Here is a 20,668-nt window from a genome sequence, read left to right as displayed (position 1 = left end):
TCTGTTGAAATCAGAGCACTACATTTTGGCCACCGTGCTCGATCTTAGATTTAAAGCCTACCTTGGATCTCTCTTTCCGGCAGACACAAGTCTGCTGGGGTGCAAAGACCTGCTGGTGACAAAATTGTCAAGTCAAGCGGAACGCGACCTGTCAACATCTCCTCCTTCACATTCTCCCGCAACTGGGGGTGCGAGGAAAAGGCTCAGAATTCCGAGCCCACCCGCTGGCGGTGATGCAGGGCAGTCTGGAGCGACTGCTGATGCTGACATCTGGTCCGGACTGAAGGACCTGACAACGATTACGGACATGTCGTCTACTGTCACTGCATATGATTCTCTCAACATTGATAGAATGGTGGAGGATTATATGAGTGACCGCATCCAAGTAGGCACGTCACACAGTCCGTACTTATACTGGCAGGAAAAAGAGGCAATTTGGAGGCCCTTGCACAAACTGGCTTTATTCTACCTAAGTTGCCCTCCCACAAGTGTGTACTCCGAAAGAGTGTTTAGTGCCGCCGCTCACCTTGTCAGCAATCGGCGTACGAGGTTACATCCAGAAAATGTGGAGAAGATGATGTTCATTAAAATGAATTATAATCAATTCCTCCGCGGAGACATTGACCAGCAGCAATTGCCTCCACAAAGTACACAGGGAGCTGAGATGGTGGATTCCAGTGGGGACGAATTGATAATCTGTGAGGAGGGGGATGTACACGGTGATATATCGGAGGGTGAAGATGAGGTGGACATCTTGCCTCTGTAGAGCCAGTTTGTGCAAGGAGAGATTAATTGCTTCTTTTTTGGGGGGGGTCCAAACCAACCCGTCATATCAGTCACAGTCGTGTGGCAGACCCTGTCACTGAAATGATGGGTTGGTTAAAGTGTGCATGTCCTGTTTTGTTTATACAACATAAGGGTGGGTGGGAGGGCCCAAGGACAATTCCATCTTGCACCTCTTTTTTCTTTTCTTTTTCTTTGCATCATGTGCTGATTGGGGAGGGTTTTTTGGAAGGGACATCCTGCGTGACACTGCAGTGCCACTCCTAGATGGGCCCGGTGTTTGTGTCGGCCACTAGGGTCGCTAATCTTACTCACACAGTCAGCTACCTCATTGCGCCTCTTTTTTTCTTTGCGTCATGTGCTGTTTGGGGAGGGTTTTTTGGAAGGGACATCCTGCGTGACACTGCAGTGCCACTCCTAGATGGGCCCGGTGTTTGTGTCGGCCACTAGGGTCGCTAATCTTACTCACACAGCTACCTCATTGCGCCTCTTTTTTTCTTTGCGTCATGTGCTGTTTGGGGAGGGTTTTTTGGAAGGGCCATCCTGCGTGACACTGCAGTGCCACTCCTAGATGGGCCCGGTGTTTGTGTCGGCCACTAGGGTCGCTAATCTTACTCACACAGCTACCTCATTGCGCCTTTTTTTCTTTGCGTCATGTGCTGTTTGGGGAGGGTTTTTTGGAAGGGACATCCTGCGTGACACTGCAGTGCCACTCCTAGATGGGCCCGGTGTTTGTGTCGGCCACTAGGGTCGCTTATCTTACTCACACAGCGACCTCGGTGCAAATTTTAGGACTAAAAATAATATTGTGAGGTGTGAGGTATTCAGAATAGACTGAAAATGAGTGTAAATTATGGTTTTTGAGGTTAATAATACTTTGGGATCAAAATGACCCCCAAATTCTATGATTTAAGCTGTTTTTTAGTGTTTTTTGAAAAAAACACCCGAATCCAAAACACACCCGAATCCGACAAAAAAAATTCGGTGAGGTTTTGCCAAAACGCGTTCGAACCCAAAACACGGCCGCGGAACCGAACACAAAACCAAAACACAAAACCCGAAAAATTTCAGGCGCTCATCTCTACTTTATACCAAATGGGGTCACAGGTTGTCATCAGCCTTTAAGGCATTTATGTGATGGAATTTTCGATCACCAAAGAAAACTACGTTCAGCTTTTCATTGACTAGAGAGAGAGGACCACGAGTGTGTTTTATGGTGCACAATTTATAGTGTGCATTGGTAGCACATCATACTTACCTACATTTATGGTATCCTCTTTGGGAGAAGACTGGAGAGAGACACTGTAGGACACTTTGGGGGGCAGGGCTGGACTGTCTCGTTGCTAAGCACCGCCCCCATCACGGCAAAGTGTCATGATTTGTGGGTTTGTGGGGAGGTGGTGTGGCTAAATTATGCTAATTTGCATTATTTTTCACTACCCACTCTTACTGAGGTGGGTATACTCCCTTCTTAAGGAGCCACTGTATACTCTCCTCATCCTGCCCGCTTCACTAGGAAGTGGGTGGGATGCTGCGATTCGGCCACTCTTCCGTGGTTGCGGGGGACTGCCCCAAAAATCATCAGTCTCCGGCAATTTGTGAAAGAGTAGGCAAGTATGAAGCATTTGTTTAGTGAATAACACCTCACACCCAATGTTTGCGGATATGGAATGTGACTGGATTATGCAATTTGGTCTTTCACTGCCTATAGATCACAATGAGCCTGATTCGTGTTTGTAAATAAAGCAATCAAGCAAGGAACTGGGCAAAACCATGTTGCACTGCAGGTGGGCCAGATGTAACATGTGCAGAGAGAGTTAGACTTGGGTGGGATGTGTTCAAACTGAAATATAAAATGCAGTGTAAATAAAATAAAGCTGTCAAGTATTTGTGGGCTACATGAAAAAAATAGCCAGTTTATTTATCCTGCACTGAAAAATTATAACCCACCTAAATCTAAATCTCTCTGCACATTACATCTGCCCCACCTGAGGAGCAACAGTTTTTCCAGATGCTTGCTTTTTTGCTTTATTTGCAAAATGAATCAGGCCCAATGGGCCTAATTCAGAGTTGATCGCAGCAGCTTTATCTGACCTGGTTGCACAGGATGCGGCCAGTCAGATAAACAGTGTTAGCAGCGGTAGGGAAGGGAAACTTCCCTCCGCTGCTGCTGTCAGAGGGACCGGAAGGTCCCTCTACCTCCCTGCACTCTCCCCTACTGATTGCCGTGCTGCCAATCATTGCTGATCGGTCAGCATGGCAGGACTCCCCCCTCCAGCGGCTGCAGACAATAGCAGCCGCTGGGGAGTGTAAATGAACCCCCCCAAGTTCCCCGTGTGTACCTGGAGGCTGTCTCGGCTTTCAAAACGAAAGCTGCGATGGTTGTGATGTTTCCGATGTTCCAATGGTCGCGACGTTTGGGGGAAAAATATATATACATATTTTTTTTTAACTAAAAATAATTTTGGATAGGGTTATACCCCTTTCACATCGCAAGAATAACCCGGTATCGACCCGGCAATATGACACGGGTCAGTGTGCGATGTGAAAGGGGCCTTGGAGAATTCCAGAGTTGCCTTGCCACGGTAAAACTTCAACCCGGGTAATAAGAAGGGTTATTCCCGGGTTGAATACCGGGTCAGTGGCAGCGTAAACGGATTTGACCCGGGAGCCGTTTACTACAAAGGGAGAGGCGGCGCAGAGATGAGCTCATCTCCCAGCGCTGCCTCCACCCTTTCCCCCGCTGCCGGCTCCGCCCACCACCGCTATGGCAACCAACCCGGCATATTGCCTGGTCAGAAGCCAGCACAGAGGCTCCAATGCTGGATCCCACCCGGGAGGGACCCGTTTCCAATTCCCGGGTGGGATCCGTCATTGGAGATCTGAAAGGGGTATTAAATTCATGTTCTTCACCTAATTCACTCGTAAAAAATCCCCAACAATTTCGGAGCAGTTTTTGGGAATAAAATTGTCAGGTAAGTGGTTAATGTTATCATAATGTATATCTATATCCTGAGACAGTCACCGGAGGCACATTTCAAAGTAATACATACAATACCTACAGTATTACAGTGCCGTAACCAGGCATTTTAGCACTGTGTGCAAGAAACGGCATTGGCACCCCCCCATGCAAGATAGGGGCAGTGCACGCCGTAGACACGCAAAAAATATATATAGGGGCGTGGCTTCATGGGGAAGGGACGTGGCCATAAAATAATATTAATTCATACTACGGTGCACAGTAGTTTCCATTATTCAAATTACGCTGCACAGTAGCGCCACTACACCAAGTAGAACCCCTTTTACACATTACAGCAGACAGTCCCCCTTTTTACACATTACAGCAGACAGCGTCCCCCTTTTTACACATTACGGCAGACGGCGTGCCTTTTTACACATTACGGCAGACAGCCTCCCTTGTTTTACACATTATGGCAGACAGCGTCCCCTTTTTTACACATTATGGCAGACAGCGTCCCCCTTTTTACACATTACGGCAGACAGCCTCCCTTTTTTTACACATTATGGCAGACAGCGTCCCCTTCTTTACACATTACGGCAGACAGGATCCCCTTTTTACACATTACAGCAGACAGCGCGCCCTCTTTTTACACATTACGGCAGACAGAGTCCCCTTTTTCCACATTACGGCAGACAGCATCCCCTTTTTACACATTGCGGCAGACAAGATAGAGAAATAGAGAAAGAGAGAGAGACAGAGAGAGACAGAGAGAGATACTTACCATCTCTCAGGCAGTCAGGCTCCTCGTGCTGGCAGCTCCGGATGCAGGGGAGAAGGAGTAAGAGGGAGGGGGACAGGAGCCACAGCAGCGCTATGTAATTGGTAGAGACGCCGCTGCAGCTGTCCCCTCTCCTTCCGTATTGGCTGCCCGGCGCTGCTGTGAATGCTGGGATGAAGGAACCGCATCCCAGCATTCACAGCAGCGCCGGGCCGCCAATACGGAAGGAGAGGGGACAGCTGCAGCGGCGCTACTACCAATGATATAGCGCTGCTGCGGCTCCAGTCCCCCTCCCTCCTCCTCCTACTCCCCTGCCTCCGACGCTGCTCTCTCCTCCACAGCGCGGCGCACACAGCAGAGGCGGCATGTAATGAGTCAATTTGACTCATTACATGCCGCTGGCCGTTGCGCCCTCAGGGCAACTGCGCTTTGTGCCAGGCACACCTGGCACACACGTAGTTACGGCCCTGCTGTATAAGGTCACCTATGAAAAGAAAACATGGGATGTGACAGTAGCACAATATACTGTATTTACAACATATCATCAGAAAGTATGGAGAAAGTTAAAGTACCAGCCAATCAGCTCTCAACTTTCATTTTTCAAACTCAGACTGGAACATGGTAGTTAGGAGCTGATTGATTGTCACTTTATCTCTTTCCACTTTATCTCTCTCAAGGGCTTAGTACATCTCTCCCATAGAGAATTAATTAGTCAGAAACATTAAATCAAAAGCGCTAGCATGATGGATGAACCATCTGCATAACCATGATTATTAAACTATTTTGCTTAAAATGATGCTGTGCAAAGAGCGTATTACCTAAAGGAATAATTATATTTCTACACTGAACTACCTCACCATACAAGCATTTGAAACTCATATTTTCTTTGAAATGTGTATAAATAAAAACTGAAGAGTAATTAAAACTTTAACCCCTTACATGAATTTAGCCAGCATTGTGATGCTATGGCAGAATTGTGTTGAATAAGAAACATCACCTGTCCTGTAGATAATTATTTATATTTATTTTTTTACATACAGGTGTATTTATAAAGACACTATACAGTGGAAAAAGCAGGAATTCCAGAGAAGCGGGGGTCCGATATACCTGATTTTAGAGCAAGTGTGGCCAGCCCATGTAGAGGACAGTATTACCTTGTGACAAGCTAGTCTGGATCATTCACTACAGTGTATGTTATACGTCAGACATATGTAGGGCCATTAATCACAGTAAGCCTATAGATGTGGTGGTTGAGCCTGTAAAACAAAGCAAAGTTTATGTAATACATCAGATATACACAGGGCCAGCGATCCCACTAAGGGGGGGATTCACATTGGAAGCCCGTTGTTTTACTTCTGTGCACGTATCGAGATGTACAATGCATGTGTACTGATGGAGATCCATGTCATTTCGATGAACGTTTCTGGGCGGTAACTGTGGAGGTGACTTAACAGTCGCTTGGTGGACATGACCAGGACCGTCCTGATCATTATTCCGGGTACACGACCGCGTAAAGCACAACACTGTGGAAGGCGCTGCTGAAATGCAGCCCGACATCATCAGCTCTCCCATAGTGCAGAGAGTGAGGCGGTGTCGGAAGGTGACGTGTGCAGGAGCGGGTCTTCAGGTAAGTATAGTGATGGACTGTGGGCATTTTTAAGGAGGCACAACTTCCCTGGGTATTGTGTAAGGGGCATTACCACTGTGGGCCTTGTGTAAGGGGCAAAACTACTGTTAGTACTGTGTAAGGGGCACAACTACTGTGGACATTGTGTAAGGGGCACAACTACTGTGGGCATTGTGTAAGACACACAGCTGCTGTGGACACTGTGTAAGGGGTACTACTACTGTAGGTATTGTGTAAGCAGCACTACTACTGTGGGCATTGTGTAAGACACACAGCTGCTGTGGACACTGTGTAAGGGGTACTACTACTGTAGGTATTGTGTAAGCAGCACTACTACTGTGGGCATTGTGTAAGGGGCACTATTACTATGGGTATTGTAAGTGGCATTACTACTGTGGGCATTATGTGTAAAGGGCACAACTACTATGGGCATTGTGTAATGGGCACTGCCACTGTGGGCATTGTGTAAGGGGCACTACTACTGTGGGTATTGTGTAAGGGGCACTACCACTGTGGGCACTGTGTGTGTAAGTGACATTACTACTGTGGACATTGAAAAGTGACACTACTATTGTGGGCATTGTGTGTAAGCAACATTACTACTGTGGGCATTGAAAAGCAACAATACTACTGTGGGCTTTGTATAAGGGGCACAACTATTGTGAGCACTGTGTAAGGGGCACAACTACTGTAGACACTGTGTAAGTGGTACTACTACTGTGGGCATTGTGTAAGGGGCAAAAATACTGTGGGCATTATGTAAAGGGCACAACTAGTGTGAGCACAGCATAAGCAGCACTACTCTATGGGCATTGTGTAAGGGGCACTACCACTGTCGGCATTGTGTGTGTAAGCGACATTACTACTGTGGGCATTGACAAGCAACATTACTACTGTGGGCATTGTGTAAGGGGCAAAAATACTGTGGGCATTATGTAAAGAGCACAACTAGTGTGAGCGCAGCATAAGCAGCACTACTCTATGGGCATTGTGTAAGGGGCACTACCACTGTCGGCATTGTGTGTGTAAGCGACATTACTACTGTGGGCATTGACAAACAACACTACTACTGTGGGCATTGTGTAAGGGTCACAACTGCTGTGGACACTGTGTAAGGGGCACTACTACTGTAGGCATTGTGTGTGTAAGCAGCACAACTACTGTGGGCACTGTGTAAAAGGCACTACTACTTTGGGCATTGTATAAGGGGTACTACTACTGTGGGTATTGTGGAAGTAGCATTAAGACTGTGGACATTGTGTAAGCTGCACAAATACTGTGTGCATTGTGTGTAAGGGGCACAACTACCGTGAGCATTGTGTAAGGAGCACAAGTATTATGGGCATTATGGGCAAGGTGCAGAACTGCTGTGGGCATTAGGTGTAAATGGCACAACTACTGTGGGCATTATGTGTGCAAGGGACACTACTACTGTGGGCATTATGTGTAAGGGGCACTACTAATGTGGCCAATATGTGTAAGCAACATTACTGTGAGACCAAACCCCTTTTTTGCTAAATTGTGATCTGTCCCTTTATATAGTAGGGGGGTGGCACAAAAATCTATATTCACTTACCCAAAAAATGTAAGCTCGGGTCGGACCTTTGTATGTTGATATCAGTGATACCATCTAAAAACGCAGTTGCCTATTGGTTGCGGCATTAGCCTAAAGATGCAGTAGCGGCTGCAATAAAATTTGCAGCCATAACTGCATCTGCATCCACCTCTGATTCACCCCCTAACAGTGTCGGACTGGCCCACAGGGGTACAGGGAAACCACCAGTGGGCCCCACTGCCTGGGGGCCCACCTCCTCCGCTAGGGATCAGGTTCCAGACTTGAATAATACATATGTTACCTTATACTGCACAGGACTGTGGTGCATTATCATGTATGCACTATCAGTATTTACTATATAAATATATCAAGGGGCCCAGACTATGCACTCTCTAATGATTAGCCAAACCTCTATAGAAGCTGGCCAGCCCCCCATATGTGCTAAATTTAGAACATCTACGATAAGTCACACTGAGATGCTGGGGGGACGTCCAGCACAGGGCTAGCCCACTCCATATGTCAGTCCCTGCCCCGTCGCACAAGTACAAAATCATCGCACAACAGCAATGCTTTTGTACTTGGAGAGTAGCTCCCATCCATCGCAGCTGGCAGGGAGCTATTCATAGCTGCCTGGGTCGCAGCGGCTGCGTGTGATGTCACGCAGCCACCGTCGCCCGCCGCCCCAATGGTCCGGGCATGCCTGTATTGCCCGGGCTGCGCCCCCTAAACAGCGGTCAAATGCCCCCTCCCGCCCAGCGACCGCCTCTGCCTGTCAATCAGGCAGCGGCGATCGCTAGCTAAAGACAGCCGTCGCCTGTCTGGCATGTGCCGGCGTACTGCGGCACCTGCACATGCGCAGTTCAGACCCGATCGCTGCAAAAATGCACAGTAGCGATTGGGTCTGAATGACCCCGTTAATCACTTATAATGGAGGCTAGGGTAAGGGCTGAAATGCTGGTGGGCGGGATGGCGGTGGTCAAAATACTGACCTTGACATCCCGCTGTTTAGAATCCAGAAATGGGTTGGAAAGCAAGCTACCCCTCACCCTCTTCCCCCCCCCCCAACCTTCCCTTCGCAGTCTAACCCTAACTCCCCCCTCCCTAGCCCCAACCCTCCCCCGGTACCGAATCCTAAACACACCCTTCCCACAGCTCCTTCCCTTCCCTAACAATCCCCCCGCAACCTAACTGTGAACCTCTCTGGGGATGCCTAACCCTAAACCCCATTCCCCACAGCCTAACTTTAACCCTCCCCCCACAGCATAAACCTAACCTCCTCCTCCAACAAGGGGCTGGTGTAAGTTTCGACTCTTCATCTGATGGCTGCGTCTAAAAGATGTGCTAACCCTCATACACAGTGGGAATCCCAGTCCATGAACATGGGCTTATATTAGTATTTTGCTTAAGTGGCGTTGTCAAAAGACGCACACATAGAAGCAAAATCATAATCACCCACTGTGTCTTAAAAAAAAAGTGGTCTAAAGGAGTTGTATACTTAAGTGTCTAGAGAATATAATAATATATAATGTGTTTGCCAGGAGTGCTTTGTATTGGTAGCTCACAAACAAATGGTTCCCAGAATGGGTTGGGTATGAAATCCTGGCAGTCAGGTTCCCTACTGTCATGATCTCGAGAGCAGAATTCCAACAGCTTCCAAGTAAGTATTTTACCACTATCCCTAACCCTCTCCTCCAGCAGCCTAACCCCAACTGCCCCCCACAGCACAACCTAACCTTCCCCACCTCTGCAGTCTAACCCTAACCCTCTCCCTAGTGCCTAACCCTAACCCCAAACCCTCATACTCACCTCGGGATTCCGTCTGCATTTTCAGCGTCGGAATTCCGGTGCTGGAATTTTGACCATTAGGATCCCAACCGCCAAGATCCCGACCACATCCAGCCAGGATAGTGCTTACCCAATGTAAAAGGGTTTTTAAATACTGTTAGTCACATGATGCTTGGGTGTAGAATTTAATTTTTCTATAATATAGGGCCCCATTTATCAACGAGATATAACCCCTTTAGTACTAGCTAAAGTGGTCATGCCTTACTTTCAGAATTCAACAAACAGATGTAAACAAAAGTTTACTGATAATTGCCCCTGTACCGCTCTCGCCATCTACAGCTGTGGAGAGAGGTATGGTCCTCATTGCTGGCAATGGAGACCCAGCGCTGCCTTTCCAGTTTCAGCAAGCCTTCCATGCATTGCTGGGTCCCTCTGGGGGAAACTGTCATGCACATGCACAGACTTAACGTTGCGCATGCGCATTACACAGAAAGACAAACATTTTTTTTCTCTGCGCAGGCTTATATAATGGCAACTATATTTGAGCTGCCACTTCTATTTGTTAGGAAATTGCTATGTTATACCCAAATAGACAGAACAAGGTTTTATTTATGAAGCGCTGCTCAAATATAAATATAAATATACAAGAATCTTTTATTTAGTCAATAACATAAAATTACATTAAAACCACATTGCATTATTAATTTTTGATGCATCAAAACATATCATTCTATGTGCACATTACATTTCGGCCACCAAAAATGTATAAAAATATTATTTTGAACACAGCAATTTTGATCCAGAAAAGCTGCAATGCAATCCGTATTCAATATAGCAGTTAGTGTGTTAGTAGCATGACATCCAGCTGTAGCAGGTTAGTAATGTGAATCCTATTATGGATAATGCTTTAGTAAGATAGCTCCTTATATATACCTTCAAAGTTGCTCAATTGCATTAGCTGTAATGGACCCTCCAGTCCCCTGGATTTTGCTGAATCGGCTTTCCCACCTCTCTCCGCTGCCAGAGATTCCACTTACAGTCCAGAGCAACAGAGCCGGCCCTAACCAATATGATGCCCTAGGCAAGATTTTGGCTGGTGCCCCCTAGCACCACCGCTGGTTCTGCCTCTGACCTTGCACCTCTTTCCCAGCACCATCACCCCTCACCCATAGCAGTCCTTGTACCCCCTATATTTTAAATAGGAACAGTTCGCACATTTGACGCACAGCTCAAAAAGGGGCATCTTCTTGCTGGGAAGGGGCATGGCCACACAATAGTAACCCCAATTCCAATTAAGCCACACAGTACTGCAACTTTATTCACATTTTATCTTGCGATAGTGTCCATAATTCATATTACATCCCACAGTAGTGTCACTTTACCTTATAAACGTTACTCCTCACAGTAGAGCCCCTTATTCACATTACATCACACTGAATTGCTCCTTATTCACATTACACCACACCTTATTGCTCTTTATTCACATTAGACGACACAGTAGTGCCCTTTCTATTTGCAACGCCACATAGTAGAGCACCTTATACACATAATGCCACACATTAGTAATGCATTTAGACACAATTCCACACAGTAATGCCCCTTACACAAATGAGACACATTAATGTCCTTATAAACATAATGCACCTTACACATTATGACAACCTTTATTAATGCCCTTTTACATATAATGTCCCTTACACATATGCCGCACATTATTAATGCCCTTATACACATAATGACACACATAGTGCCCCCTACACATTTGCTGCACATTATTAGTGCACCTATACACATAATGACACACATACAGTAGTACCCTGTTACACATATGCCGCACAATATTAATACCCTTATACACATAATGACACACATAGTGGTCCTTTACACATATGTTGCACATTATTAATGCATTTTTACATGACACACATAATGCTCCTTACACATATTCTGAACACTACTGCACAACCAACCCACTCACATGCACACAGCACTCACACTTCCACTAACACTGTGACCTCTGCTTGGATACAGATGTGTCCTCACAAATCTTGCATCAATACTAACGTCGGGCACTTTTTTTTTTAATGAAAATGCATCTTATTTGCATTGCTATGTGGCTAGGATGCACAAGCAGCTTCTGCTGATTAAACTGATATGCAGCATGCCAATATACTGTGTGATACTGTGGCTGTATCTGCATATGAAATGCTACATACAGAATATAGGCATGCCGCATATCATTTTAATCAGCAGAAGCTGATGATGCCCCTAGGCATATCAAATGCCCTAGGCAATTGCCTAGTTTGCCTATGCCTATGGCCGGCTCTGCAGAGCAAGGTGGGTTTATTAAGCCGTAAAGAAGCCCACCGGTTTGCCACTTATCCATGTAATTCAGGAGCTGTAAACCTTTCCGGCTGGTACACTCATCTACCGTAGCTGTGCAGCAATTCTGGAGCACCAATAACACGTTTCCCCGTCTAGATACTCGACGGCTTCCTCAGAAAGTACATGACACAGAAGCCTGTCGCCGGCAGCATTAGACTTCCAGCAGCTGAGTGGAGGATGTTGCCGAGGAGGGAGACATAACTGGACCTCACTAGAGAAGTAATGTTGAATACCAACTGTATATTTGTTAATATCACAGTGATACTAAACAAAGTATTATTATTACATTTTATTTATAAGGCGCCACATGTGTTTTGCAGCGCCGTACAAAGGACAGTACAGGGAGACAAAACATAGCATTACAGTAAATAAATAACAGAAATAGAGTACAGGTAACAGAGCACCACACGTTCTCAAGACATAATACAGCTAAGATGTAAGTATTGATGGAGTGATCATCGTACTACTAGAGGCTGGTGGCCATAGATGGAGATAAGCCTTTACTAGCAGGATAAAGATGGTCGTTGAGTAGGGGAGAGCTGCGAGTGAAATGTGTCGAGTGAGATGTGGCGAGTGAAGTATGCCGCTGGTATTAAGATTCGTTGATAAATGAGGCCCATAATGTTTATTTTCAAAATTTCTATTTACAGTAGTAGCAATCATCATGTTCCACTGGTATCAGCTTTGGTCTTTAAAATGATGTGTCCTCTACCTTCAAAGAATCAGAATATTGTAGCATATTCACTGGCACCAAATATATGCATCTACATTTTATTCCTATTGCAATGTATGATAAATACTGTATCAGCAACACTGACAGTGTTTCGGCAAAGCAAGTCAAAGCTGAGTTGTTGTTCCAATAGTATAATGTTTGAGTTCCACATTTATTTTGCTATTCTGGTGAATTCACAATCGCAGGCTGCCTGCAACAAACAGTGTGCCTGATACTGTGCGCGGGCACATACGCACGCACGCGCTTCCACTGGAATGCAATGGTGTAATCACACCTGCAACTATTCGCGAGCGGGTGCGAATAGTCACTGCCGCAATGTGTACACACATGCAAATGCATCACGGCATGGATAAGCAGGGATGTGTATAAACAGCTGGGACTATGACAGAGTTAATTCAATAAGCTCTGTGTTGGGGCTGGGGTATAATTAGAGAGGATCAATAATGGTCAAGAAATTTAAGCAGAATATGTAGGGACAAGTTTTGCAAGATAAATGTGAGACATTGGGCCTAATTCAGACCTGATCGCAGCAGCTACTTTGTTCTCTATGGGCAAAACCATGGGGGTCATTCCGAGTTGTTCGCACGTTATTTTTTTGTCGCAACGGAGCGATTAGTCGCTAATGCGCATGCGCAATGTCCGCAGTGCAACTGCGCCAAGTAAATGTGCTATGCAGTTAGGTATTTTACTCACGGCATTACGAAGTTTTTTCTTCGTTCTGGTGATCGGAGTGTGATTGACAGGAAGTGGGTGTTTCTGGGCGGAAACTGGCTGTTTTATGGGTGTGTGCGAAAAAACGCTACCGTTTCTGGGAAAAACACGGGAGTGGCTGGAGAAACGGAGGAGTGTCTGGGCGAACGCTGGGTGTGTTTGTGACGTCAAACCAGGAACGACAAGCACTGAACTGATCGCAGATGCCGAGTAAGTTTGGAGCTACTCAGAAACTGCTAAGAAGTGTCTATTCGCAATTCTGCTAATCTTGCGTTCGCAATTTTAATATGCTAAGATACACTCCCAGTAGGCGGCAGCTTAGCGTGTGCAAAGCTGCTAAAAGCAGCTTGCGAGCGAACAACTCGGAATGACCCCCCATGTGCATTGCAGGTGGGACAGATATAACATGTGCAGAGAGAGTAAGATTTGGGTGGGTTATTTTGTTTCTGTGCAGGGTAAATACTGGCTGCTTTATTTTTACACTGCAATATAGATTTAAGTTTGAACACACCCCACCCAAATCTAACTCTCTCTGCACATGTTATATCTGCCTCCCCTGCAGTGCACATGGCTTTGACCATTAGAGAATAATTTTGCTGCTGCGATCATCTCTGAATTAGGCCCATTATTCAGCCAAATGTGAAATAAATCAAGTTTGTATTTGAAAATGTTGTTTTTATCCCATGATAGCCCATGATAACTCATAGATCTCTACTTACTGCACTGGAAAAATCTAAGCCCAAAGTCACATCTCTTACTGTAAATATAAGCTCAGTTTTCTTCAGGAGGCTAATTTTTTTGAAGCCTCACATAATAAATATGTTGTTAAAACACATTTGTGAAATCTGCCTTTGGAGAAGAAAGTAGTGCAATCATTTATTCAGCCAGTCATTTAAAATCTAAGGCTGAAGACCAAACATACAGCACTGTACAGATATCTCTTTATTCAAGGTCAATGTTTGGGAAAAAATTGTTCTTGGCTCAATTTATGCTCATAATGAAGGTCGGCCAACATTTTCCAATAAGATTTTTCCATTGTTTTCAAATAACATCTTCACTGAACCAGTAGACTTTACTACTTCAATTAATATTTTGATGGGAAAAACGTGCTTTGGCAATACTGGTATCACAAATATTAGCTTGACTGATGCTAAATCCTAATGTAAATGGATGAGAAAATTAGCTTTCACTGATCGATAAAGACTGCAACTACTCCTTTTTCTCTTCTAGCACTTAAATATTTCAGAATTTACTTTCTTCTATGCTGTCTCTACAATGGAACCTAACAACTGTGACATTTGTAGACTTGTATTTCTGATTAACCCAGAATTAAAAATATGCTAAAAGAAACTCACTAGTGGTCTATCTCCCTTCAATACGTATTGCACAAGACCAATAAGGTCTAAAGTGCCCTAAATACTAGGCGATGGGAACAATTTGGACGATGAACGATCTGAATGATGATCGTTATCGTCTAAATTGTTTTGCATTGCAAAACAACGGGAAACCAACGATGAACGACCGTGGGGATGTGCATCGTTCATCGTTGGTGCCTACACACTAAACAATATGAGTTCATATCGCTGGTCACCATCGCCCAGTGTGTAGGGCGCTTGAGTCTACTTAATCTTCAGAAGTTTGAACTGTGAGATAATGTAAAAAAACAAAAACAAAATAAGTAAAAAAGAAATAATATTTTAAGCAGTATTAAAAAGTTTATAAGATGCAATCAGAGGCGTCAGAATGGGGGGGGGGGCAAGGGGGCAGCTCGCTCCCCCCGAATATGAGAGAGGCGCCTGCCGCCACAGTACGCGGCTGAGATAGGCGCCGCACATAACGGGTGCTTCAGCCGCGGACCGCGATTCACTGACCATCACTGTCTGGCAGTGACAGTCAGTGCTGCTGCTGCTGCTGCTCCTCCCGTATTGCTCTGATCATGCATATGTAATGAGTGGCGGAGCGTCATGACGTCAAGCCGCTCATTACATATGCGCAAGCTTTGCTGGGGCCGGCCACGGATGTCGCAGGGGAGAGACTGTCACTTTCCTGCCCGCCCGCCCTCCTGCCTGTCCAGCCAGCCAGCCAGTCAACGTTCTGTGGGGGTATGTGTTCCTGGCACTGTGGGGACATATGTATATCTGGCACTGGGGACATATGTATAATTGTCTCTGGAGGCATATATGTATATCTTGCACTGGGGACCTATGAATAACTGGCTCATGGGGCATATATGTATCTGGCACTGGGAACATGTGTATAACTGGCTCTAGGAGTGTATGTGTGTGTATATATATATATATATATATATATATAGTCCTAGAGCCAGTTATACACATGTTCCCAGTGCCGGATATACATATATACCCCTGAGCTAGATATCCATACAGTATATGCCCCCAGAGCCAGTTATACATACATGCCCCAGAGCCAGATATACATATATGCCCACTGCACATCACTGATATATGCCCCTAGAGAGGTAGATATATATATATATATATATATATATATATATATATCTACCTCTCTGGGGGCATATATCAGTGATGTGCGGTGGGCATATATGTATATCTGGCTCTGAGGCATGTATGTATAACTGGCTCTGGGGGCATATACTTATGTATATCTGGTTCAGGGGTGTATATGTATATCTGGCACTGGGGAAATATGTATATCTGGCACTGGGGGCATATATGTATATCTGGCACTGGGGACATATGTATATCTGGCTCTGGGGACATATGTATAGCTAGCTCTGGGGACATATGTATATCTGGCACTGGGGGCATATATGTATATCTGGCACTGGGGGCATATATGTATATCTGGCACTGGGGGAGAGCCAGACATGCTGGGTGGACTAGCCCTGTGCTGGACGTCCCCCGCATGTCTGAGAAACTGATCGTAGATGTGCTAAATTAGCACATCTACGATCAGTTCTGAATTAGGCCCTCTACTGGGCATATTGTGTGTAAGGGAACTCTACCAGACATAATGTATATACGGGGTCACTCACTCACTGCTACTCCATAGAGTTTCGTACAGGTACAACTGACCTGTCTAAGGTGGCCATAAATTAGGGGCGCCAAATTGAGATTTTATCTTGCCCCCCCAACTGAAAAACGTTCTGATGCCCCTGGATGCAATATAAAGCATATAAAAATAAAAAGAGATCGAAACTGATATACAAAAAAGGGAAAGAAAATTATATCAAAATGACTGACAATGAGATGAGTTTTTGCTTGCTTTAAGAGAATAGAAAGAGTAGAGTAGAATAGTAGAAGATAGAAAATAGGTATAAAGCTAGATTTGCATAGAATAAAGTTTGGAATATTTGGTTACATTGTGTAATTAGAGGTATTGTTACCTAGTTTTTGTTTTAGGGGTGTTCGAGATGAATGTAGTTGTGTATATATTTGTACATATCATATATGTTGTTCGAGAAATTAGCGATTATGGTTTGTGTTTATTGATTATGATATATGATTTTGTCTGAGCTAATATGTTGGTGGTATGATTAGTTGTTTGATGTTCTTGGTGGAATGACTAGTTGGAAATAACAGTGATTTTGAAATGTGTCAATAAAAACTACAAGAGTAAGCATTATATGTTTCTACATTAATTTTTCCAGAGAGTGCTTTTGGCATGACTTACTGGCGTTTGGGATTTGATAGCGTGTTTATGCCTATGAAGCTAAATGTTTAAGTAGTGCATTGTTTTAAAGTGTTTTAAGTTGTCTATTTTTGGTCAGAGTTAAGAAGGATATATCTAGATTTCTAAAAAATCTTAATTGTTAGTATCCACCCATGTTAGTATGTCCCCAAAGCTACTGTACCTGGGTTAATATAGAAGAATAATGTACATGATTTCAGTTAAAGATAGTAGATCTTAAATTGATTAAGTCTAGTTTAACACCACAATTATTTTCTAAAGATTGTTCCATGTAGAAAGTATATTAAATTGTTCAATAAGTGCAAGTGCGGTTCTAGGTGTGGGCGAGACTGGCGGCCGCCTGGGGTGCTGTGGTTTAGGGGCACGGCTGCAATCAACACGTAGGTGCCCGCCATCTGCCCACACCCTGGCTGCAGCAAGTGCTGTGGGATGCGTGGGCACGCGCTGCAGCAGATACCATTGAGAGAAACACTCAAGCATCTGGAGGAGAGAAGGGAGGTAGATGCTAGAGCCTGAGTAGAACCTCTAGCATCTAAGTGTTTCTCTAAATGGTATCGGCTGCAGCAGGTGCCCACGGAGTCCATGGTGCCTGCTGCAGCGCGGGTGTGGGCAGGCAGGTGGATCAGCGCATATAAACCCCCTTGGCAACGAGCATGAACCCCATGGCAATGAGCATGATGCCCCTGGAAATGAGCATAAGAACCCTGGCAGTGAGCATGAGACCCCTTGTAGTGAGCATGAGACCCCTGGGAACAAGCATGAGACCCCTGGTAATGAGCATGAGACCCCTGGTAACGAGCATGAGACCCCTGGCAGTGAGCATGAGAACCCTGGCAATGAGCATGAGACCCATGGTAATGAGTATGAGACCCCTGGGAACGAGCATGAGACCCCTGGGAACAAGCATGAGACCCCTGGGAACAAGCATGAGACCCCTGTCAACTAGCATGAGACCCATGGCAACGAGCATTAGACCCCTGGCAGTGAGCAGGCATTTTAAAAATAATTAGAAGCCTTGATGAGGGGCATAATTTGTAAAGGACAATATTGTGTGTTGGGCATATAATGGTGTCAGGGGCATAACTGTATGTGGCATAATGTGTAATTGTCATTACAGTGTATTACATAATGTGTGGCAAAAGGTGTATTCTAACAACTATGTCGGTAGAATATTTTATTTACAATCGTGTTCCAAAGATAAAAAACATTGATCAAAAATGTTACGAGTGTTGATGCTATTGTAAAACAACATCCTCTTTATTGTATTTCTTATTTTATTTTCAAAAGTGCAATTACAAAATAACAAACAGAAATATAATTTACTAATGGAACTTAATTTGGAAGAGTTGGGCTTCAAGTTCCTTTTATAGCACCATTTAGGAGAGGGCATAGAAACTTCTGTTTCATTTTTATTCGTTAATTTGTTGTTTGCATAAAATGTGTAACTTTTTCCCTCCATTATGTTTTAAAGAATGTTCTTTATGGTGCATGTTCCTCATGGTTGTGTCCATTGGGCAAAAAATACTAAATTTAAGTTAAGTCGACGACTAAGGAAATTTCAGGCTTTTAAACCCTAATAGACTTTCTTGGTAGGTTGCCCGACCAGTGATTTCCCAATTAAACTTACATTGATTTACTTACCACTCATTTTGGTGGGAGTTCATTGTCTATGGCTCACTACTGGAAAGGGAGAAAATTCCAATTAAAGCCAGACAGCTTATCAAAATAACTACAATGAAAAAAATTACCGTAGTTATGTAAAATAGACATTTTCTGAAAGCTAGTCCATGTGAGATATATAAAGTTGTTTAACAAGTGTAATTATGATGCATAAATTTCCATTTTTAAATATAACTCTTAAAAAGTAGTTTCATACATTAATCTCGTACTTATTATGCAATGCTTTCTCACAGAGGTTTAAAAAATTGTTCAGAGATTTTTATTTACAAGGGTAAAAAACACTGTTCAAAACTGTTCATTATGAAACCAGAGATGGGGGTTCTACTGTATAGATATCTCCCATTCTGGCATCAATAAAGACAACTGCGTCCTCATAAGTTGTCTCCTTATCAAAATGAGATGCCTTATTTGGCTATAATATTATTCCTACAGATTTAATGGGTCAATTCATTGCATGCATTGCAGCAACGCGTGTACACAAGACATGCGAGATAAAACTAGAAGTGAAAATTCTTGGGACCCGTAAGCGACTTGGAATAAGTGCATGAAAAAGTTAGGAGATCATTCTGGATCCCTCAAAAAGTGGCTACTATTTGAGATAGTAGGACCATATAGAAGGCTGTTCGTGGCCATAAGGAAAGAACTGGAGGTTTTAAAAGATGTCAGATGAAAAATTATAGTCAGCAGTTTTTTCTTTTTAGCAAATGAAAGTCTTTCCAAGACCTGGGGTACAGAAATATGTGCATGTAAACATTTTGAAAAAACTCCACGTACCTATCCCACATTAGTTAACCCATTATTTTCATTTCATAAAAGTGCAATTACAAAATAATAAATAGAAATATAATTTAGTAATGGAGCTAAATGTGGAAGAGTTGGGCTTGAAGTTCCTTTTATAGCACCATTTAGGAGAGGGCATAGATACCTACAGTATGTTTCATTTTTATTCGTCAATGTATTGTTTGCATAAAATGTCTAACTTTATCCCTCCATTATGTTATACCAGCTGAAGTACCAGACATTGCCTAGGTTTAAATCTTCAAGTGATTAAGCTATCAATGAGTTGGATGTAACGGTCAACATATTAAAAATGATTAGTAGCTCTTCCAACACACCCATGAGGTGGCTGCTCAGTGTCTTTTTTTGGGGGGAGGAGGTCACCAGTAGCCCTAATCCCCAGCTTTCCAATCTGTTCAGTTTTTGGTTTTTTTTAGAGTAATTTTTATTGCAAAGCTTCATACAAAACCATACAAAATATGGAATACGGTACATAGAAATCCAATAGCATTGTAAAACATGGAACCTGAACGTCAACGGAAGCAGTGCGGTTTTAATATAAAGTATAAAGATCAACAAATAAGGAACCATATAAAATAATAAATGAGAAAGGAAATGAGAACAGAGGTAAAGGAAAGGAATGGGGAGAATAGACGAGGAAGATAGAGAAAAGGACCTTCTGTTATCAGTGTTGTTATTCTAAGGCATTTGGGTACACAATATTTTTTGTCTTCCCACCTCCATTTCTGTCAGCTATTTTAGTTCATTTATTTATGGTAATTTCAGGTCAGTTATTTCATGTCATTGAATTATGGTTATTTCAGTCAGTTATTACAGTTCATTAAAGTTTTCATCCAAATTCATCCAGTGGAAGGCCCAGAACAGGCTCTCCGTTTTAAAGTTCTACCTGATGCAGGTTCCTAACACTATGGGGCCAGCATCACAATATACACAGTCACTTTTTATATCATGTATGTCTATTATTTATGTATGCACATTTTTTTTCACATACTCTCTACCTTTAAACTCATAGTAGGGACCTTCATATACCTACACTTTATGTCACTTTACTATCACTATTTTTTGGTGTGATGCCCTGGGGGGTTCTGTGTTGGATCATGTTTGGGAGTTCACTGCGTTCCGGATGTTGGCCCCATAGTGTTAGGAACCTGCTCGACAAGAGGTGACCTGGACGATTGGTAGGCAGGCCGATATCATTG

At 43.9% G+C, this 20,668-nt stretch overlaps 1 protein-coding gene across 2 annotated transcripts in view; it reads right to left on the bottom strand.

Annotated features, from left to right (window-relative positions):
* TMEM132C (transmembrane protein 132C) overlaps nucleotides 1–20,668 on the bottom strand; it is a 716,061-nt gene that overhangs the window by 538,429 nt on the left and 156,964 nt on the right. The gene's annotated exons all lie outside the window — the stretch shown is intronic.

Source organism: Pseudophryne corroboree, chromosome 1, assembly GCF_028390025.1.
Source record: "Pseudophryne corroboree isolate aPseCor3 chromosome 1, aPseCor3.hap2, whole genome shotgun sequence".
NCBI lineage: Eukaryota > Metazoa > Chordata > Amphibia > Anura > Myobatrachidae > Pseudophryne > Pseudophryne corroboree.
This window is presented reverse-complemented; position numbering and strand designations above follow the sequence as displayed.